We start from the raw sequence: 12,633 nt of genomic DNA, 5'->3' as shown, positions 1-12,633 counted from the left end.
AATTCTATACTGACATGATAACAATGCATATGAAGAAGAGATTCTAAGAACAAACTAGCACAATAACAATGCAAAAGAGGAGATTGATCTAATGCTATACTGACATCATAACAATGCATATGGAGGCTATATATCTTTCTTGAGACAAAGGCTCTATTTATAGATTTTAGGGAGACCTTGAGGAGGTGGCACATATGTGGCATCCACATAGGAGCCACATAGGAGACACATAGGCATTCCTCTCTTTATCCATCTAGCCCTCAAAATGAATTTTAAATTCATTTATCCTCTATGTCTCCCACTCATCTCATTCTTTAATCCTCCACTCCTCCATGTCTCCCACTCATCTCATATTTTAATCCTCCACTCCTCCATGTCTCCCACTCATCTCATATCTTAATCCTCCATTATGACATGTTCCCCATTACCCCTATGATGCAGGAGCATCCAGAGGTATAAGGGCAATCTTGTGTCACCCAAAAAAATGTACTTAGACTTAGTTTCTGTTTCATGTCTTTACATTTTTGGATACTCATTTGGGTCAAATAAAGGTTCCAACTCTCATAGTTCCACTATCAGTGTGTTTGAAAATCCCGAAAAAATAGGAACATGCAATTTGGCCATCATTTTGGTGACCTAGAAGGTGTGAATTGACCTGATGAATGTAATTGTGATTTAGAGCATTCCAAAAAAAGAATCAGGTCAAAAGGCCCCACGGTTTGAAAGTTATTGCAGTTTTTCGGGTTTTGGAGACCTCCTAAGAATGCTTCAAAGTCAGGTTAGGGGCATTAAATGACCTCAAAAAGGGCCAAAAAATGGGGGATGAGTGAAGCTTGTCCATAGGGCTATAGAGCACTTCGAGAGCTTTCTAGAAATGTAAACGGTTCGTCAATCGGAGCTACGGTTCAAAAGTTATGTTTCCCGAAAGTTCGGTTACCATTTTTGGATTCTTCTAGATTTGTACCAACTTCTAACGCAGCTTGTAGAACCTTCTATTTTGTCGGTGGATACCTACTAGCACTTTCTAGAATGTACTCCTAGTCCTTAACCCTCTGGGGTCTATTTAAGGAGATTTTTGGCATTATAAAAGGCAGTTCAGAGTGGAGTTTGAGAGGAGGTACTAAAAGGAGAAATTATCTCCAGATTTATGCTATTGTAAGCCCTTAGGGCATGTTTTGAAGTTTATTTTCCTGTACTGTTTGTACTAGCTTATTTTCTCAGTTAATATAATTTTCCTTTTTTGTTGTTTCCATTCTGTTCTTGGGTTGTGTCCCCATCACCCTAATTCTTTAATTGAGCCATTATCTCCCTTTCTTTATCATTTCCCTTGTCACCCTTGCATGGCCTATGTGTCTTCTATGTGGCTCCTATGTGGATGCGACATTGATGCCACCTCCTCAAGGTCTCCCTAAAATCTATAAATAGAGCCCTTATCTCAAGAAAAATATATAGCCTCCATATGCATTGTTACGATGTCAATATAACATTAGATCAATCTCCTCTTTTGTATTGTTATCATGCTAGTTTCTGCTTAGAATATCTCCTTCATATGCATTGTTATCATGTCAGTATAGCATTAGATCAATCTCCCTCATTTTGCATTGTTATCATGTTAGTTTCATTCTAGAGCTTATAGATATTTTTATGCATTGTACTAATCCTTGGTAGTTGATTTAGATTTAATTGTTTGCATTGGTAAATTAGCTTACATTCTTGCATTCCGTTTTTCATCTCACATCCTCCTGGAATCCTCTTGAGATTGGCTTACTCATAGCCATTTCTTAAAAGCATTCCTTCACTCATATAGCATAAGATTCATATTTATTTCATACCATTATCATTGGAATTAAATCATAGTTGTGTTTGGGAGAGCACATCCACATCCCCAAATCTTGAGCACACCAACAAGGCCTCTTATGGACGCCCTTGTTGAGCTATGGGGACTCTATTTCTTGGTTGCACTTCTTTATGAAACTCAAGTATCTTAGTTGTATTTCATTGCACTAGTACAAAAACAACAATATATGATTAAATAAATTACTAAAAATTGAATATATATGACTAATTTCAATCACGTGACCAATAGTAGTTTATTGCCAGACATTTATCTTGTGACTAAATCTATGACCAAACTATTTTAATCATTGATTTGGTAGTCAATTTGATCATTTATTGTTATTACTTGGTAGTTTATTTGGTTGTTTATTGTTGTTACTTGGTAGTTTATTTAATCATTTATTTGGCCATTTATTTAGTAGTTGATCATTATTAATTGGTTGTGTATTTGGTAATTGATTTGGTAGTAAATTTGGTAATAAATTTAGTAGTTGATTTGGTAATACACTTGGTATTTGATTTGGTAGATTGTTGTTAACAATCATTTATTTGGTAGTAAATTTAGTTATTTATTGGTTGTTTATATTAATTAGTAGAAAATATAGTTACAAAGTGAATATTTTATTTAATACGATAAATTTTAAAATACAAAACATATGATATTAGACTTAAACTAAAACATGAAAGCAAATGAAAATATTACACATGAACAAGCTACACAACATACTAAAATAAAAAGATTGATTCAACATCATGATAAAGAAAGGTAATATGTAATAAAGAACTTAATGTGAAAATATATAAGTTATAATATCTCAAAAGTATCTGAAGAGTACATATATATATATATAATAAAAATATTAAAAATTATCCAAGAGTTTCCAAATATTTTAAATACATCTTGATAATTAAAATATTTAAACATATTAAAAATGTTACAATATAGAGTAATTATCCAAAGTGTCTAACAAATAGAACATTATAATAGCATCAACTATGTCATTTTCTGCAAATATTTTAGTGGTCATTATGTGAAAGTTCCCTCTTTCTCTTTGAGACGAACAACTCCATCTATTTTATCTTCATAAGAAAGCAGAACATTACTTGTGACCTTTATAATATTTACATTAGCATTTCTAATTCCATTTGAGTTCACTCCATGTAAAATAGACAAGGAATGAATCCACAATAGCTGCAACATCACCATCATATGGATCCAAAACTTTAAATTTATCCCATTCTTTGAGTTTATCAATACATTTCTGCAAAAAGAAAAAGAAAATAGCACATTAGATTACATAGGTAATGAATAGCCAAAAATATAATGCAATAGGTAAAGGTAAAATATTCTTCTAAAAAAGTTAGAACATAGAAACTTCCAAATATTAATATCTTGGTTCTATCTTTTGCTAATTAAGAGTAAGTTAGCAATGAAAGATAATAGCTTGAAAGTAAACAAACATATATATGATGTGTAAAAAAAAGTAAACAACACATGACTTTACATGGAATATGAATAAAAAATAAATCCCATATGATATAAAGAAAACACATTTTCAAAAAATAATAATTTCAATCAATAAAATTATACATTCTTAGCCAATGAGTCAATATCCAATATCCATGTGTCTAGATGATTAGAACAACATATTTCTCAATATCCTGTAGTAGTGAATAGTCTAGTTCATTTTGTTTGGAACTTCCTCATAATGTAGAACTTCATAAAATCATTAAGAGAATGCCTTTACACAAATCTATGTAAGAGGAACTTACTTTAGAAAGTGGCAATTCCTTTTCACCCTTACCAAAGATGGTGTTGAATATTAGTGCTCCATAAGGTCTTAATCTGTGTTATGAGATATTGTTTCAAGTCAATTCTCTCATTCATCATAGTGTACTTAGTGCTCCAAGGTCCCCATTAAATTGTCCTTAATATTTTGATTTATTATGATACAATAAAAAGACACCAAATTTACACATAAATCTCCAAGATGTGTCTAGTGGTGGGACACAAATATCAATTGAAATAGTTACAATTCAAATTATGCAAGATCTATTCCCATTTAGAAATTTAATGTTAAACATTAACAATTATCTCCCACCATTAATTTTTTTTGTAGCAAGGGCTACTTAGGAGGATTATGACATTCTTTACCATGAAATGCTAAAGGTGCAAGAAGTACATTGATGCAAGGTGAAAAGGAATTGCCTAAATGTATGACCAAACTATTTTATACCTAAATCTATGAGATTTAGGTAATATTCTTTTCTAAGTAGAAGTTAATGGTGGATAAATTGTTATGACATTCTTTACATCTCATGTTTGTCCTCTTTGCATATAATTTTCTTGCATCTTAGTGATGGACTAGACTTTTATGAACCTTTATCCAAGTTGTGACTCATTTACTTGCAACATGAATAACAAGCTAAAAAATACTTTAAAAGGAGCCTAATAAAAGAGCTTATAATCTAACTAAATAACACAATAATCATAAAATACATTATTAGTACAAATGTATATAATCTAATGCTAGTAATAAGTATCATAATTATTAACCTGCCTAAGGAGACAAGACACAAAATTGTCCACCTAATGGGATTTAATCATCTCTTATTATGTTCATCCTAAATGTAAAAGTGAAAAAAACATGAATCACTAAAAGAAACAATTTTATAAGGAAAACATGTTTTCCACGACAAACCCATAGAGACAATGGACCTTAGGAGTGTTCTATGATTAAAGAGCAGATAAAATAAATTTGGCAGGATGTGCTATGTTGTATTCATGAGTATTTCATCCTTGATGGTAGAAATAAAAGGGTTCATAAATTTCATTTTTTTTTTCTCAGTCATTTCAGGCATAAGGATAGACTTTCTTTCCCTTTCTATCTGCAGTTTTCTTTGCTTCAAAGTTTGTATGCACATAAGAAGGAGTCTCGTCCTATTTTGTATGAAGGTCTGATTCTTCTCATTGAGGGTTATTGTAAAAAATAATTCTATTTCCTCTACCCCTTTTGAAAAACATAAGAGTTCTCACTCAAAAAACATTAAGAAGGAGAGCAGTGTAAAAGGAAAAGAAAAGGACCCCAAATGTAAACCCTCTAATACTTAGAAACATGTTGTGGAAGAGGTTACTAAGTCTAATAATACCATTAGCTCAGAGAATGATTTCTATGAGGAAGAGGATGGTACATATGTTGGGGATTTTAGCTCAAATTTGGAAGGATATCCGAAGAGCAAAGGAAAATTTGAGAAAGGGAATGAGAAAGACATAAGTGAGGGAAATTCAGAACAAAGAAACCCTGAGAAGGAGGACATTCAAATTGTTTCTGGTGGAGGGGTTAAAGACAAAGATATTCTTATTGTGAATCCTATTGAGGTGAGAGAGGAGGATCAAATGGTTAATCCAACCTTACCTGCTATAGAGATTGGAGGTCATGACAAGGAGGACCTTGTTCAGAATGAGAATCTTGTTGAGACTAGGGAGGAGGAATAGAGGGATAGGGAGGAACATGTTGATATGGTTGGCTCCCCTCCTCATGAGTTTAAAGATGGTACCATTGATTCTCCGTAGAGGGAAATCAAGCTCTCCTTCCTGCATTCTGCCAAGCACAAAGTTGACTCCATTCTTCGTGTTGATTCTTGGATTTATAATGAATTGATGGGGCTAAATAAGAAAGTGGAAACTCTGCAACACATCCAGGATACTGACCATGCCAATATCATCCATTTGGAAGAGCAAATGGGAGATATTCCTAATAAACTCAAAAACTATGAGCAAAATCTCAGAATGCTTATCAAGGAAAATGGAACAAGGATGGAATAGGTCACTTCTAGTATTTGTGTTGCTATTGCAAGCCTTGGAAAAAGAGTCAATGAAGAAATTATATCTCTGGAGGGTCTGAGCAAAAGAATAAGGCAAAGCTCGAGGAAGAAAGCCCTGAAAGATGTTGTTGCTTCGGCTATTGATACCATCCAACATACTGTTGTGATTGGTAAAGAGGCTGTCAAGATGATTATAGAGCTACAATAGTTGCCTGGGGTTTTTTTTCTCTAGTTTTGTCCTATTCTGGTCCTATTTTCTAGATGTGGTACTTGGTTCTAGTTTGTGGTGTTGTTTACTAGTTTTTGGTCTAAACCATTTTAGTGGTTCCAGGTCCCTGTAAAACCTGGGTTTCTTTTTTCAGACTATGTTTGTGGTTTCAGGTGTAAAACCTGATTTTGTTTTTGGTTTCAGGAATTCTTTCCTGGTGGTTTTATTGCTTTATCTTTTCTCTAGTTGTTAAAGGGTTTAAGGGGCCCTTCAAAACATGCTTTTACCATAATCTAAAACATGAGCCCCTCACTTAAAAAAGCATTCGATCAAAAGAAGATATTCCTATGTCATTCCCATATATCTTATTCTTTTTCTAGTGAGTTTTTATAACAAAAAATTGTTTATAATTTTAAAGGTTGTACTAAAATCATTTTCTAAGATAAAATACTAAAAAAATTACATTGTAACAGCCACAATGCAACATAACTGAGAACATAGCTGAATTCAGGGCCCAGTCCTTGATCAAATTCAAGCTCATTTCAAACATCTTCACTTTAAACTATTTTGTACACTAAAACATTAAATCATAATAATAGAAAGCACCATAAAAATATCAAGATGCATACCTTTATTTTAATGATCTATTTCTCACTTCAATAGTCTTCATAATTTTTGTATAATTTAGAACTCTTTTCCTTCTATCACAAACTTCATATCAACATACAAATCTTTCTTTTCATGCTTTGTTTCTTTGTTCATTCTTTGTTTAGAAAATACCCAACTCTTCATATATTTCTAAACTTCTATATCTTATCGATTCATTGTACAATCACACACTTAAAAAAGAGCAATATATAAATTCTCTTTCTTATGTAAGTTGTAATCAGTTCCAACCAATATTCAGGTATTGGTTATCAAGTAAATAACATCTCTTAACAGATTGTACTGTCTTCTAATTAAAAAAAAAACATTTTTTGATCATATACATGCATAGCAACATTGTCCATCAATTTATAAAGTACTTATATTTTTCAGTGATGCCATTTTATCTTCTTATTGTTTTCGCTTTATAACAAAGAACCATACTTTATCAACAACAAATATCATCTGCCTGCAAATAACTATTACACAAGAAAATGTTTACTTCTATCGACAAGGAGACCTCTCTAGTTATTTTACCGATGATTAGTTTTGTCTTGTTCAAACATCTGAAGATATCTTTATAGTAACTGACCTTTATGCCTTCTTGCTAGACCGATACATTCCCTTTTAAATACCATTGAAGATATACATACCTATGGCTTACTATGTAGCCATCTTTATTTTCAATTCTCTATTACTCCATTTGTCAACTTGAGATATTATTGACCATTAATACTTCCAATTTCCAGATTTCAAGAGTGCATAATTGTGACTATAAACACTATGACAAAATACTGGTGTCTCTTTTTGTTGTTGATAGTGCACCTCATTTAATCATTTGACTCATGTTTTCCAATATACCTGATGTCAAGCAGGAGAAAGGTTTTTTAATGAAATCACAAATGTCGACACAATGCTTATAAGCAAGAACACCCTGACTTTCATTATTTTCAAAAAGTATAGACAACAATAAGTAACTTGCATACAGAACAACCACCTGTAGACTTCTAAGTACAATCTTGATACAAAGTTTTTTGCAGTCAATATGTCATATTTTTACATGTTTGAATCACTCTTATGAACACAATGCATATCAATTCTGAACCAAGCATACAATCTGAATATATTCTGATAGTGATCACCATATCGATATGATATTTCATATGTGTTAATTTTGTCATCAATGACACTTTGAATTGACAATCTTCTCCTGTCATTTATGACAAAATAGATAACTCTGATGAACATATAACCTTTGCACAACAATAGGTTCTTTTACTTTTCACCTATTTTTTAATTGCTCAAATTGATTTTAGACAATATTGGATATGAGAGTTTTCAAATGATAGAATATTTTATGCAAATGTTTGTAATTAGAACATAATAATTTTAAGTTCATATATTGGTTATCTAAGACTTTATCATAATTTTAAACATTTAGATTCAATTAAAGACTTAACATTTAGATGTAATATCAACAATCTTGGAGTTGACAAGAATGTGATTAGAAATAATAACTATTGGGTTCATCAAAGCAGAACATTTCAGAAGGATGTAGAAGGGTTTGGAATAGTATACTAAAGAAATAGGGAATTGAATAGATAGGATGGAAGTCAAAGTAGGGATTGGAGCAAGAATGGAAGCTTCAAGTTGATCAAAAGGGTAAATAACCATTGGGGAAGAAACAACAGGGTTCAATACTCAAACAGGGCCTCATCTCTTACTTGTAGTTCCTCAAGAAAGGATCATGGGTTGTGAACCAATATTTCTTCTCTTCATTTCAAGCACACAAATCTAGCTCCATAGATTCATCAACATGTGTTTGATATTTGTGATCTAGATTCTCCAAAATGTAATCTTAGATAACCTCTTAAACCAAATCTATACAGGTCAAATAGAAATAAAAATGGCTATCATGGGTATCGAATAATTTCTAGAGACCCAATCACCATGTTCAAGAAAAGGGTTTACACATTCCTCGGATTCCAAATGGATTTCATGGCTCTACTGCTGATCATGGAGTTAAAGATTTGCAAGGTCGCCGATCTCTCCACAAAGACATGGGCATGTCTCAAAGGAGAGAAAAGCCCCAATATCTAGATTCCAGTAAGAAGGATGATCTTTCTGTAACAATCCCTAAAAATATGTTGAAAGATCAGGTAGTAGATGTGTAGGATAGGGCCCTAATAGATAAGTTTTTTGTCTTATTCTAGATCAAGTTGGTTTTTCTAACTGGATGTCTCAGAAATGGGCAGGAGTCCTTGATTCCTTCTCTATTGATGGTGGAGAAGGATATTTTATTGTGTTGTACCAAGATAAGGGGTCTAGGGATAGAGTGCTTAGAAAAAAAATTGGTTTATGTTTGGTAGAGGGTTGTTTATGCTTGCTTGGCAACCAAATTTTCCCCTAGGGAATATGTTGTGCCATTCTATTTGACTTGGATTTCATTTCCTTCCCTACCCCTGGAATATAGAGATACTAACATTTTAGAAGTAGTTGGAAATTATCTAGGTATCTTCTTAAGATTAGATTTCTATTTGTTTAAAGATTGTAACTTCTCCCTGATGATTTGTGTTCTTAAAGACTACAGTATATCCTAATCAGCAACAATCACTCTCAAATCGAACATGGTAGCTTTTTTCAAAGCCTCAGCATTGATCCCCCTAAAATGATCAATGACAGACAAATGAAACTAGGGCATTTGTTTTCTGAATGTGGATCCCCAACAGATGGTATTGATAGAGTTTTCTCTAATCCATCTTCACTTGCACACAAGTTTTCAAAAAATAATCACTTAGGAAAAGTCCCTTGTTCTCATGTGGTCGAGGGCCAGAACTTGGTAGATCTTCATATCAATGCAAAGCTTTGCTCTCTTAATCTTGAGGGTCTTCCACATCATGACAAAGTGGGTAATGGATATTTTCATCTTTTGGATGTTATGAATAACCACCATGAAGGGACAAAGGTGGAATTGCATCTTCGTAATTCCCAAGATGTCCATGTTCAGCTGGTACAGTCAGATTTGGATGTCCAAGCTACATTTAACCAGGGGCTACAAATCCAGAAGGAAAGCTCTTCTCCCATGGAGGTTTGTGTGGTACCTAGGGGAGATGTGCAAGATATAATGATCTTAGAGGATGCTCCTTCAGTACAGTTGCCCAGATCCACGTTGCAACCACAACCTGCTTGTGGAACTCAACATGTCTCCAAGCTCCAAATGGATCTAGAGGGTGAAGATCCAATGTGCCTGTTGGGTCCCAACCATCAAGACTCCACGGATGCTATTAGATTTTAGAGACAATCTCACTCTGAATCTGTAGCTCCAAATTTGTAGTCAAGTGTTTTGACATCTTCCATAGGATTTCCTACCAATGTTTCTTAGTATGGCTCAGAGTCTGTTATCAAAGTTTGGGATCTAAACACTAGTCTAACTGAAAATGTAGCGATGTCCAAGTATAAGAAAGTGTCTTAGTCAACAGTTGTGTTAAGAGACACACATGATATGGAGTGCTCATTTCCAACAACAAGGTGATACCCATTCATTTTGATTGTAAAATCAGACTCAATAGTTAAAAAATTGAATAACCATGATCTGTCACCAGGGGAACTGGAGGAATTTTTTGATACAATTATTATCTAGGTGGCAGCTAAGATGATCAATGGCATCACATCTGAGGAGGAATTCTAGCTATTTGATACATTAAATTGTAACCAGATATTGTCATTAAGGATCAGACTTTACCAGAAGTGAGTTTAGACATCCCTGTTCAAAAAATTAATCCGCTAAAGATAGATGATTTGTTTGAAGGATGCATTCTAGAAGATGGGATATCCATCTCTAACATGGAGATGAACATTGGTCCCCAAAATCTGCAATTAGGCTCAGTGGGTAATCCAATATTTGCTTGCTCCATTGTTCAATCGGATGCTGATGTAAACCAGATTGAAATTTTCTCATCTACCAAAAATCTAAGAATCCTATGGAAAATCTAAAACCCTAAATTTATTTTTTCCATCGACTGACAGAAGGCTTCCATGAATAGGCACAATGCAAAAAAAGAACAAGAAAAGTAGATGAAAAAACTCAAAATATTGCAAAACAAAGTAAATATTTTTCGTCAAACTAAACTTTATTTCTGAGATAATAAAGGAATTTGCAATTACATACCGACTTGAGTTGGAGGTAGAGGTTTTGACGGTAATTTTGGAGGCACCACTGTCGTCTGCACTGGCTTATTACCACTCCCATGGTGCCTTCGTCTACACTGGCGCATTACCACTCCCTTTCTTCGCCACAATATTCCAGACATTCGAAACCACCATCAAGTCGCCACTATTGTATCAAACAAATTCCCTATCACAATTACACCTGCAAATTTCCTCTTCGAACCCTAATAAAAAAATCCTCGATATGACCTCTTCTAGGCATCTTAAAGCATTTTCCGTTGGATTTTCTTGTTTACATGAGACTTTTATTACTAATTATCTCTATCTATTTAACTTATAATATTGACTAAATAATATCTCTTTGATATGTTTACAAAATTTATTGATGAGCCATTCTGAATTAAGGGTTATTTAATGATTTAGAAGCAATGTCTAAGATGTCAACTATGTAGAAATAACATGAAAGCTAATGTTACAATGTTTGTGATTTAATCTTCATATATTTTGGTCTTATAATATGTTTTAGTGAATAATATATAATATCAAAAAATCAAATATTTGAAGAACATCAATATTATTTAAGTGGTTTTAATTTAATAGAAGAGTTAATTCAAAATTTTAATATAAAATTTTATGTTGAAAATTATTACAATTGTAATGATTATTGAATAGAAATTTTCCTACATATCAATATAATAACAATTTAAGAGATATGTTATTTTTCAAAATGATCATTTTAAAATATTATCAAAATGATCATTTTTAAAATTAACAAAATTACAATGATCAATATTGAATAGATGTATAATACATTTTTAATTATTTGTAAATATTTTTCTTATAATAATGGATCAAATAAAAATAAACTTGTAAAATGGATTTGCAAGTAGACTAGTTTTAACCATGTATGAAACTCTGTAGTTAAGTGTGCTCAAGTCATAGTAGTACTAAGATAGGTAACCTCATGGGAATTCATAGTCCTTTACCTTTGTGAACATCACCTAGATCCAATGAGTGCTAAGTGTTCCATTTATTCTCATGACAGATGCATTTGTATGAATCACAACTCCTAAAACATGGGTCAATGAGTTTGACTCAAAAACTACGTTGTTAAATCCTAATATATAACAATATTACAATTTGGCTTGTTATGGAAAATATCTCTTATTAATTTGAAGAGCTTAAGGGGATTTCTAGTGACTGGTTCTTAAGGCACAAAGCTTGGTGTAGGTTTTGGAAATGGGGTTGCAAGAAGAATGAGTTTAACCATGAAGTAAAGTACATAGTTAAGTTCACTGAAGCTCGAGTTGTAGTGGGATGAGTGACCTCCCAAGAAGTCTCGATGCTTTACCTCTCTTAACATCACCTTGATCTAATGAGTGCTAAGTGTTCCATTTATCCTCATGAGAGATGAATTTGTATGAATTACTACTCATGAAACATGGATAAATGAGTTTGACTCAAAAACTGCATAATTAAATTCAAATAGCAATAACACTATTTCACTTCAAGTGAGATTTATCTCCTACTTAACGATAATATTATCACAATTTTTTTTTTATCATGTCAAATTTTAATGATCATTAAATAAATTGTTTCTTACATATCAATATAATAATAAGTTAAGAGATATACTATTTTTCAAAATGACCATTTTAAAATATTTTCTAAAAAATGATCATTATTATAAAAATGTATAAAGTATTTCCAATTATTTGTAAAACATTTTTATTAAAATTATGAATCAAGTAAAAATAGATTTTTAATAGAACTAAAATCATATACAATAATTTAATACAATAATAGTATCACAAAAACAAATCAATCATCTCAAAGAATAATGAAACAAAGTTATGAAATGATAAAAGTCACTCATGAACATTGTCAAAGAATCATTTGATGGCGCAATAAGGCTACTACCTCTTTGAATTTACATTAAGGTTATTTCTTGG

At 32.4% G+C, this 12,633-nt stretch overlaps 1 long non-coding RNA gene across 2 annotated transcripts; it reads right to left on the bottom strand.

Annotated features, from left to right (window-relative positions):
* Positions 1-2,608: 2,608 nt before the first annotated feature.
* Positions 2,609-10,997, bottom strand: LOC149575711 (uncharacterized). Of its 2 annotated transcripts, none has more exons than XR_016359706.1 (2): positions 10,683-10,997; positions 2,609-3,098 (listed from the first exon to the last, which is right to left on the bottom strand). It is a non-coding gene; the product is annotated as an uncharacterized LOC149575711 (long non-coding RNA). The 2 variants fall into 2 exon arrangements; XR_016359707.1 differs by lacking the exon at positions 2,609-3,098 and adding an exon at positions 6,860-7,375 and having other exon boundaries at positions 10,683-10,980.
* Between the last annotated feature and the right edge of the window lie 1,636 nt (positions 10,998-12,633).

The sequence above is a fragment of the Cupressus sempervirens genome, chromosome 2, assembly GCF_028749045.1.
Source record: "Cupressus sempervirens isolate cs-2001-9-10 chromosome 2, ASM2874904v1, whole genome shotgun sequence".
Taxonomy (NCBI): Eukaryota; Viridiplantae; Streptophyta; class Pinopsida; order Cupressales; family Cupressaceae; genus Cupressus; species Cupressus sempervirens.
Note: the sequence above shows the minus strand (reverse complement) of the source record. Positions and strands in the feature narration are given on the sequence as shown.